The following is a 10057-nucleotide window of genomic DNA, read 5'->3' on the forward strand; positions in this document are numbered from 1 at the left end:
TGCAAGTCAGCCCTCACTCAGAAGGCTGGTTGCCTACATGGGATTCCTCCTCCTCCACGTTCCCGTTCATCTACCTGGGTTTGCTTTTTAGATCATCATGTGGTTTAACTGGCTTACATCTCCCCTTTTAAATACTGAAAGGCCCGGCTAACAACATTTGACAGAGTTACTAAATAAAATTAGGTTAGCAGTGTATTTTGCCCATTCCCCCAAAGAGCAGAAATTGCTTCCTTTCAAGAGAGCTCAACAAGCTTTGGTTCTGGGTCACTTCTGGGCCTATCTGGTATGGACAGGAGCAGGCTTTTGGTTCTTGATAGCCCTACAGAACATGTATTACTTCACACACTACGTTGATGGGAAAGGAGAAAAGCCAGTTCTCAGTAGCCGAGTCTCAAGATTTGTAAACTCTGGTTGGGGCCTCAAGACAGATCTTTTTCTTTGAGGCAACCATCTAATGTAGAGCCTGATGTAAAACCTTCTTCTCTTCATTTGACATTAGAAAAAAAAATTAGGTTTAGAGAAGTTGAGTAATCTTTCCAAACTTACACAGCTCAGGAGATACAAAGCTGGGATTCAAACCCAGGTGTAACTGGCCCCCAAAGCCATGCTCAGCCCAAACCTGTATCCCTGAGTCATTTGCCAGATACCTTGGGAGAGCTACCCTAAATATAGGTTTGGCTGCCCACTGACATCCCAAGCTGAGAGGATAAATGGCTTTGGGACAGGTACAAGGTGACCCAGCATCGAGTGAGTGACAAGTCAGGTACCACAGCTGCCTCCAGGCTTAGAAGCCAAGCAAGACGATTGTCAAGGGGCTCCTGCCTCTTCAACCGGGGACCTTTCAAATAGTTACTCCTGTAGGAATAGAAATTAAGCTTCCTTTAGCAAGCAGAGAGTATCTGGATGAATGTTAATTAATGACATATTGCACTTACCTATAACTTACCAGCCACTCCAGGATCTCAGAGCTCTTCCCCAAATAACTTATTATGACACTATCTTGTGAGGTAAGTGCTTCATTCCACAGAACAGTTAGAAGAAAAGTGAGGCGCCCACATGAAGTCAGCAGTAGTATTTGCATGTTGTGTCTATTCAAGTCTAGTCAAAAACCAGAAACCACTCTAGGTTTCTCAAACAGAGTGGATTTAATACAGGAAATTGGGTACAAAGGTCAGGGGAGAGCTGAGAAACCAAAGAGGACATAGGGAAGCAATCTCAAGAGGAACAAGAGCAGATATCTGCTACTATCCCTGGGGGTAGAGGGCCAATAGGTAGTGCTACCAGATCCCAGGGGTAGGACTGCCTTGCTGGGTCCAGGGAGGAGGTGCCGTCTACAGGGGGCATGCTGACCAAAGTGGGGGCTAGGGATGGAGAGAGATGCCCTGGCTCCTCCCTTTCTCTTGCCCTCTGGCCTTCTACCAGCAGCTCTCAATGACTGAGCTAAGAAGCTAGAAGGGAGCTTGGGAAACGTACTTCCCTACCATACAGGGCTGGACAGAGAAGGACCAATTCCGAATCTAATGGCGAATACTCGCTATGCAGAAATCAACAATGAGGTGGTGAATAGGCGGCAGATATGGCAATGGGTGGGATGGGTTGGGGAAAGGAAAGACTGAAAGTATTACCACAGGCCACTGATTAAAGAGGATTAGGTAGCACACAAGGATTTTTTTCCTGCTCGTTCCTGGCAAGCATGATGATCCAGTATCTTTTTTTTTTTTAATTTTATTTTGTTATGTTATGTTAGTCACCATACAGTACATCATTAGTTTTTGATGTAGTGTTCCATGATTCATTGTTTGCTTATAACACCCAGTGCTCCATGCAATACATGCCCTCCTTAATACCCATCACCAGGCTAACCCATCCCCCCACCCCCTCCCCTCTAGAACCCTCAGTTTGTTTCTCAGAGTCCACAGTCTCTCATGGTTCGTCTCCCCATCCGATTTCTCCCCCTTCATTTTTCCCTTCCTACTATCTTCTTCTTCTTCTTCTTCTTCTTTTTATTATCCAGTATCTTAAGGCATTTCCAGGAAAGTGAGGAAGGGGGCCATAAGAACGGGCTGAAATCCGGGAAGCATGAACTCCAAGGGAGTATTAAAGAATAACGCACGTTTGCGTTGCAAAATAGAAGATTTAGAAGCAGCACAGAACTAACTTCCTGTAGTCACAGCTCGTTATAATAAAGCTGGTCTCAAAGGATAGAGATTGAAAGGAGCAGCTGACCTAGGAGCCACAACAGTAAAAATCAGCCCCAGCGCGGCAGAGGGTGGACAGCTGTATGTCTGGACTGCCATGCGTCTCGCTCCGGGATCGCAGAGGCGAGGTCCTCACTTGCCTGGGGACGAGGAACCGTGATTTTTTCCCTTCATTCTGCAGAATCTCACGGAACCCCTGCAGTGCACCAGGCACTGTTCTCCACATTGCAGAGAAAAAGCAGACAAATAGGAACACTGCAACCCTTCCCGTGAGCCAGAGAAAACGATCCCCTGCATGTGGAGGAGAGGGAAGGGGTGGTGTCCTGGCAGGATATGGTCAGAGAGAATCCGAAACTCCTACTTCCTCTGTTATTCCAGGCTCCGCGGGACAGGTTTGCGGCAGTTAGACACGCAGTAGGGGGCACCTCCGTTTCATTAATAGAGGTCTTACTATAAAGAACAATGAGATTTCCCCCGTGAGTTCTAGTCTGTTCAGTTCAACACAACAATCATTAATGGGGTGCTCATTGTCTGCCTGGAACTGGAGCCACAGAGATGAACATTTTATTAGAAAAGCAATGCCCCTGCCCTCCGTAGAGTAAGATTGGCATATCTGTGCAATGGCCAATGCAGAAATTGCTGCCAGAGCCCTGAGTCCTCCACCGATTCAGGTAGAGGGTGGAGATTGGTTTCCCCACCAGGGCAAAGTGGTGGTGATGTGGAGCAGGGCAACGCAAACCTGACACGAACCAGCTCTGCAGCCCTCCCGTCCCTGAGGGATGATTTTCCACAAGGGAGAGCCTTTCGGATTTTGCCTCTTGAGGCCTATAGCGCCCTCCTTGGCAGCACATATACTGAAGCTATTAAGCATACGGAGGAGATCAGAACGGCCCCTGGACAAGGGTGACATGCACTTTCATGAAGCATCTCCTCTTCTTTGTGACTAGGTTGAAACACAGAGGAGATTTAAGGTAATGAAATACTCTATGAAACCATAATATTGGATACATGTCACTGCATGTTTGTCCAAACCACAGGATGTACACCACCAGGAGTGGACCAGAACATCAACTCTGGACTTGGGATGAGAACGATGTGTCGGTAAGAACGGTACCACCGTGGTGGGGGAGGGTGGGGGTCGGCGGGTCATTTGGGAAATCTCTGCACCTTCTGCTCAGTTTCGCTATGAACCTAAAACTGCTCTTTTTTTTTTTTAGTCTGGACAGTATTCTATTTTATTATGTTATGTTAATCACCGTACATTAATTAGTTTTTGATGTAGTGTTCCACGATTCATTGTTTGCGTATAACACCCAGTGCTCCACGCAGAACGTGCCCTCCTTAACACCCTTCACCAGCCTAACCCATCCCCCACCCCCTCCCCTCTAGAACCCCCAGTCCGTTTCTCAGAGTCCATAGTCTCTCATGGTTCGTCTCCCCCTTCGATTTCCCCCCCTTCATTTTTCCCTTCCTGCTATCTTCTTCTTCTTTTTTTTTTTTTAACATATAATGTATTATTTGTTTCAGAGGTACAGGTCTGTGATTCAACAGTCTTGCACAATTCACAGCGCTCACCATAGCACATACCCTCCCCTATGTCTGTCACCCAGCCACCCCATCCCTCCCACCCCCCACCACTCCAGCAACGCTGACATATCAGATAAAGGGTATCCAAAATCTATAAAGAACTTATCAAACTCAACACCCAAAGAACAAACGATCCAATCAAGAAATGGGCAGAAGACATGAACAGACATTTTTCCAAAGAAGACATCCAAATGGTCTAAAACTGCTCTTAAAAAAAATAAAGCCTTGGGGCGCCTGGGTGGCTCACTCCGTTAAGTGGCTGCCTTCGAGCCCTGTATTGGGCTCCCTGCTCAGCAGAAAGACTGCTTCTCCCTCTCCCTCTGCTGTTCCCTCTGCTTGTGCTCTCGCTCTCTGTCAAATAAATAAATAAAATCTTTAAAAAAAAATAAAGTCTTAATTTTTAAAAAAAATGACTAAAAAGGAGAAAGAAGTTGAAGCAGGAAAGCAGCTGAGTAAACTCCCTGGACCAGACAGACACGCATGAGACGGGCCCTTGAGCTGCTCTGCTGGGGCCCGAAGAATTTCCAACAGTCCCGAGGGGGCCAGGGAGGCCTCAGAGCCCTTCTCTTCCCATCTGGAGGGGGCAAGTAGTGGAGACCAGTGTATCTGAGTCTAATTTCCTCCTCTTATATTAATGCCTGGCAAAAATACACCTAAGTAATTTAACTAGTCCAGTACTATAATTTATTTTTGATTTATTAATTATTAGGAGAAAAATTACATCTGAACAAGATTTCTTACATTGCAAATCTTTTTTTTTTTTTTTTTATGTGTTCCTCTGATAAGGAAAAACAAAGACTCCATTCCTTATTTAAGATTCTTGTCTCTCCTGGTACTATGCTCTCCTGGGACAGTACTGTTGTCATCTTAAAAGTTTCTGTTTCATAACAGAGAATAAGTCGCGGCGCCTGGGTAGCTCAATAGGTTAAACGTCTGCCTTCGGCTCAGGTCATGTTCCCAGGGTCCTGGGATTGAGCCCCGCATCGGGTGCCTTGCTCATCCGAGAGCCTGCTTCTCCCTCTCCCTCTGCCCCTCCCGCCTGCTCAAGCACTCTCCCTCTCTCTCTCTCTCAAATGAATAAATAAAATCTTTAAAAAAAGAGAGAGAGAGAATAAGTCATGTCCAAACCTGGACATCCTTGGTGTAGAATCTCTGCTTCCCTAAATATCTGTTTGTCTTGAGAAGTTAAATTTTTAAGCATAATCAAAGCCTTAGCTAGCCATGCCTGTTTACTTAGCCACAGGATGTTGGGTATCTTGTAGCAATTTGTACAGTGCCCTCAATCTGTGTGTGTTTTCCAGAAAGGATGAGGGCTGCTGGGGGCCTGCTGGGGGGGCAGGGGGCTTCCCTACCCCCAACCCTCACCCAGACTTGCCGTCTGGAGCTCAACCAGATTGCCCACGAAACACCTCTCGTCCGTTCTGACCCAGGGCAGACCGGCTCACCCACCCCACCCATGGCTTCCGGCTGCCTCCTTCTCCGTGAATTTGTCTAGGAAACAAAGTTCGGCCGCTCAGACGCGTTTCTAAGTAGCATTTTCATCATGACTCTCAACTAAGGGCTTTTTTTTCCTTTCAACACCTGGAGACATCACTGAAGTTTGGGGCTTTGTCCACACGCTCAACACAGTTTCACTGCTGTCATTGGCTAGAGCAACCCAGTCCACCTTATACATTCAACCGGCAGCTTAAAGGGATAAACTTGAAGCTGGGTGGATTTTTGGTTTGTTTGCTTCTCTGGCTTGCTGATGGAAGCTGCTGGAGTAGTTTAACAGGTATGGGCGGGGAGGAACAGCTTCAGAGCTTGCCTGCCATCCTCCTCAACATTAATTAGAAAATTTTATATCAAGGTTAATGCCTTGGGAAGCAGTGAAGTTAGCTGTTGAAGGAAGCTGAATTCACCCCTAGGTGGAATACATAACACAAGAAAAAAGTAAAAAAAAAAAAATAATAATAATTAATAAATAAATAAACAGAAGGGCATCCAAAACTGCCTGCCACTCACCAGGGTATGCAAATAAGGAGAAATTTTATTTAAAGCCATAAAATCTTTTTTTGCCTGTTTTTGAGTAAAGGTACTCTTCCTAGTTTTCAAAGTCTGAGTCATCCTTTTAATACCCAAAAATTCAAGTTGGCCAGGTGAGATCGAAAAGATAAAATAGTTCCCCACCGAGAACCAACGACTCCTTTCTCGGGGGCTCTGCAGCACTTTTTGCTCTTCCTGGGTCACGGACCCAGCAAAGTGTCACCTACCTTATAGCCTTCACATCCCTAGGCCCCCTTGAGGGCAGGGGGAACATCATGACCTTCCTAGTGCCCCAAGCTGGTGCATAGTGAGTGCTCAAGATGAGGCGCCACAGCCTGGGTCATGGTCAAGTGTACACGCTCTGGAACTAAACAACCTGGTTTGAGCCCCGAGCTCTGCCCCAGCCCAGTGTGTGTTCCTAACCAAGTTCCTTAAGCCTAGCTATGCCTCCCTTTTCTCAAGGAGGAAATTACAGTACCTGTGTTCCAGGATTTTCATCAGAAGAAAATTAAGATCATCTTAGTGCATGGTTATTGTGACTAAATCATGATGATCTAGACAGAAAAGTTCATCAATACTAGTAAAACAATTTCTTATTTAGGAAGTGTTCGGGCAAGAGAAAACCTACTCGTTTGGGTGGCCCTTAGTGAAGATGGGAATGTTCAGAGGTGGGTATTGGGGAGAAATCACCAACTTGTCCAGTGTCATCAAGAAGGCTTTGAAGAACTGAGATCTCAGGAGCTCTTAGTTGAAGGGAGAATCCAGTGAGTTTGCCCAGAAGAGTCTTAACAGGCCAGGAGGAGAATCTCAGAAAATTGTTCTGTGTCTCACTCTCAAGTTCTCTTCCCCCAAAAGCACTTCTCAGAAGGCACCTCCCCGCTGACCTTGGAAGAGCTAGTCACTGAGGAGCAGGTGCAGAGCTTGTCGTGCAATCAGCTGCCACCGAGCCTTCCTCTAGGGCATCACCCACCCAGTCCCCTATGGTTCATGTGCCCTACAGGTGTACCTGGTTAACTTTTTTGCTCCGAGGGTTGTGCATCCACTGTGCACCAACAGCATGTCGAAGACAGTGATAACCATAATATTGCACGTGCGATACTAACATAGGCAACGTTAAAATGAAACATGCAGACCCACAAGTAAATGGTCTTAATATCTGGGTGATTGCCAGTGACAAAGAACTGGTGGGTCTGAACTTGGTCTCAAACTCCCACAACCAGTTTAGGTCTGGAACCATTGGATGCTTTGAACTAAATCAGTTTGGGAAGTATGTTCACAGAAACTATAAACTATTATCCTTAGAAGAAGATAAATGTCCATTTAAAATTCTTTTAAAAATTGGAAATAGTAACTATTTGACACAACAAGCATAGAGCAGTTTTGAAAATAAGCTCTGGTCCGCATGTCCATCTCTAAGACAGCAAAACGAAGACTATGAGATCTGGACCACTGATTCATTGTGCCCATTTTACAGACAGGAACATGAAAACCCCGAGAAATCAAATGGCTTGTGCACACACACGCACTCACCACATAAACTTCTCCCTCTTAGTGGAAGGAGTAGGCGCCCCTTTTCCATGACCACTTTTGATTTTAAGACTTGGCTATTTCACATGGCCTCAAAACCCAGTGCACTTTGCTCTTGGATTAACTGAACTATTTGAACTAAAGGCTTAACTTGTTCTTAATCTTCTCTTTGAAATGCTGACTGAAAGAAGTAGTGCCTTGCCCAACAGGTCGCAGGCACAGAAGGAAGCAAGGAGCCCTCATGCACCCTTCCTCAGCGCCACAGAGTTCCTGGTCAGAGATCTGGGACCAGATTTTCTTGGAGCCTATGTCAGATGCAGCATACCATGGTTAGAGACCAAAGCAGAGGCAGAGATAAGTGGAGGCTATCTGGAGAGGCACCAGATACTATCAGGAGAGCACATGGTGGCCTGAGCTGAGGCTACACTGTAGGAAACAGCTCTCTGGGCGTAATTCAGTGTGGGCGGAACTCTCTGTGGAAGACCCACAGAAATGGCATCTTTCCCACACGCGGGGTTCTTGGTGCCCATCACTGCCTGATGGTGTGGTATCCATCCCTATCCCACTGGGCTAAACAGCAACTGTGAATCGGAGTCTTTGAGGACTGCCCGGTAGCATTAGTCAGATCACCAGTTATAACTTTCTGCCCCACGTAGGAAGAGGCAAGGTGACTTCCTCAGCTATGGGACAAGGTGCTCACATACCCCGAAGTACCTCTTGGAGGGCTCCGAGGCAGCTGCAGGGAACCTGGGGTTCATGTCACATGGTCAGATCCGGACTCCTCCCTATTACAAAACACAGAGTTCTCCCTATCTTCCCGCATAATCCCTAACATCACACACGCGGTCTCACTCAACTCCTGCTGCCCCCGTGGCGTTTCTGTCTCGTGGACGCCCTTAGTGATTACTGGAACCTGACTGCCAAACGATACAAACGTGTCCAAGGAGAGGCAGGAGAGTCCGTGGTGATTTTTCCTGGGATCAGCTTCCGGGATGGATTCTCAGATACCATCATTTTTCCAAGATGCTTTAAAGGTGACGTGGAAGTGACCAGATAGGAAAGGCACCAAGATAGTAGCTGTTCAGCTAAGAAAGGCCCCAGTTACCCAGCCACCTGACCTGCTTCCAGAGGCAGGCTCACAGGTTAGCATGAGGCAACCTGCAGCAGGTCTGGGGAAGTGAGGGACCACGGAAGAGTCAGGTCAGTGGTGGAGATGGCCCCTCCATCCGTAGGAGGGAGCTCAACTGTCTGAGCATCCCTTCTGGGCTCCCAAGGATCATCGTACACATAGACCGGTGGAAATGTAAGTGACTCTGTGACAAGTCCCATCTTGAGCCTGGACATGTGTATCATGATGACAATTAGGATGTGAATTGATGCGTGAGAAAAGGCATGTGGAAAGTTGATAAATCAGTGGAAGTGATTCCGGATTCAACTAGCTCATTGGTTCAATTAGGGCATAAGCAAGAAGTGAGTCAGAAGGGGGGCTCCCTTAACCTAAACTCTAGTTTAGTCATTATAATCGTGTCCCCTATTTCTTAATGAATAACAGAAATACAAAGGATCATTTGTTTCATGTTGTCAGGGGGAAAATAAGGCATTTTTAGGCCAGGGTCTCCTTTTTTTTTTTTTTTTTTTTCCTGCTCTGGAGAGAAAAAAAAAATCTGGTTGTCAAAAAACATTAAGGACTAAATGAGGTTAGAAACAAAGCCAAAGAAGGAGACCCTTTATTCTTAACTAAGGGCTGGTTTTGGCTTGGCTTTCTATTGGAAATTCCCCTTATTTCGAAGCCAGGAACCCCAGAGAGGGCCAGCTTCACAAGGCAGGAAACGCTGGGGAAAAAGGAAAAGGGGCTTAGATCCGGGCAGTGGGAAATGTGCACACCTTAACGCTGTCCCTGTGAGAGGTGGCGTGCTGATACAGTGGTTGGTTGTGCAGGTGTGCCCCGGAGATAACAGCCTGTGTTCGAATCCCAGCTCTGTCACCTCCCAGCTGCGCAACCCTGGGTGAGTGAATTAACCTCCCTGCACTCTGGGTTAACTCATGTGAATTAAATTCTACCTACCTCTCACAGGATTGTGGTGAGGATTGAACAAGTTAATACCTAGAGGCTGCTAGACTAGTATTTTCTGGCTATTTTGACTGGCCACGAATAATAGGAAGAGACAGCTCCTGAAAGCTTCCTAATGATCATTTGCTTTTCCACTGGCAGAATGGCATCAGCTAAAGGCTAAAGTAGGGAGAACACATCATTTTGCAGATTTCCTGGATTCTCAGAAAACGGCCTCATGTCAGGGCTACGTATAGCTTGTTGTTCCCTCATTTGGCAACTATTTGACAACAGCATCTAAGCGTTAGAGGTTCTGGCCTTCAGCACAGGACCAAGGCAGACACATTCCCACCCGCATGATGCTTAGACCAGAGCAGAACACAATGACCTCATGATTAACTTCAAAACGGGGCAGTGATTGTGGTAGGATGCGTACGGGATTCTGGCCACTGACCAGGTGAAAGGCTGGACCCCCCAGGTACCCAGCACAAGTGAAGTACACAGTAGGTGCTCCATAAGCCTTCCTGGGATTAATGGACACAGCACACACTGTGCTTTATTGTTTGTCTCATGTTGTCCTTCATCACATAACCTTCGGAGCAAGAACACATGTCCTTTATTTTTGTGTCCCAGCACCTAACCTTGTGCCTCGCCCATGGTGGGGAGGGGG

General features: G+C 46.6%; 1 non-coding gene across 1 annotated transcript; it reads left to right on the forward strand.

Moving 5' to 3' along the window:
* The first annotated feature begins 3028 nt into the window (after positions 1–3028).
* Positions 3029–3136, forward strand: LOC112824706 (U6 spliceosomal RNA). The gene has a single exon (XR_003208506.1). It is a non-coding gene; the product is annotated as a U6 spliceosomal RNA (small nuclear RNA).
* The last annotated feature ends 6921 nt before the right edge of the window (positions 3137–10057 follow it).

This window comes from Callorhinus ursinus, unplaced genomic scaffold, assembly GCF_003265705.2.
Source record: "Callorhinus ursinus isolate GAN/ISIS: 27379988/994484 unplaced genomic scaffold, GSC_fseal_2.0 scaffold9, whole genome shotgun sequence".
Classification (NCBI taxonomy): Eukaryota; Metazoa; Chordata; class Mammalia; order Carnivora; family Otariidae; genus Callorhinus; species Callorhinus ursinus.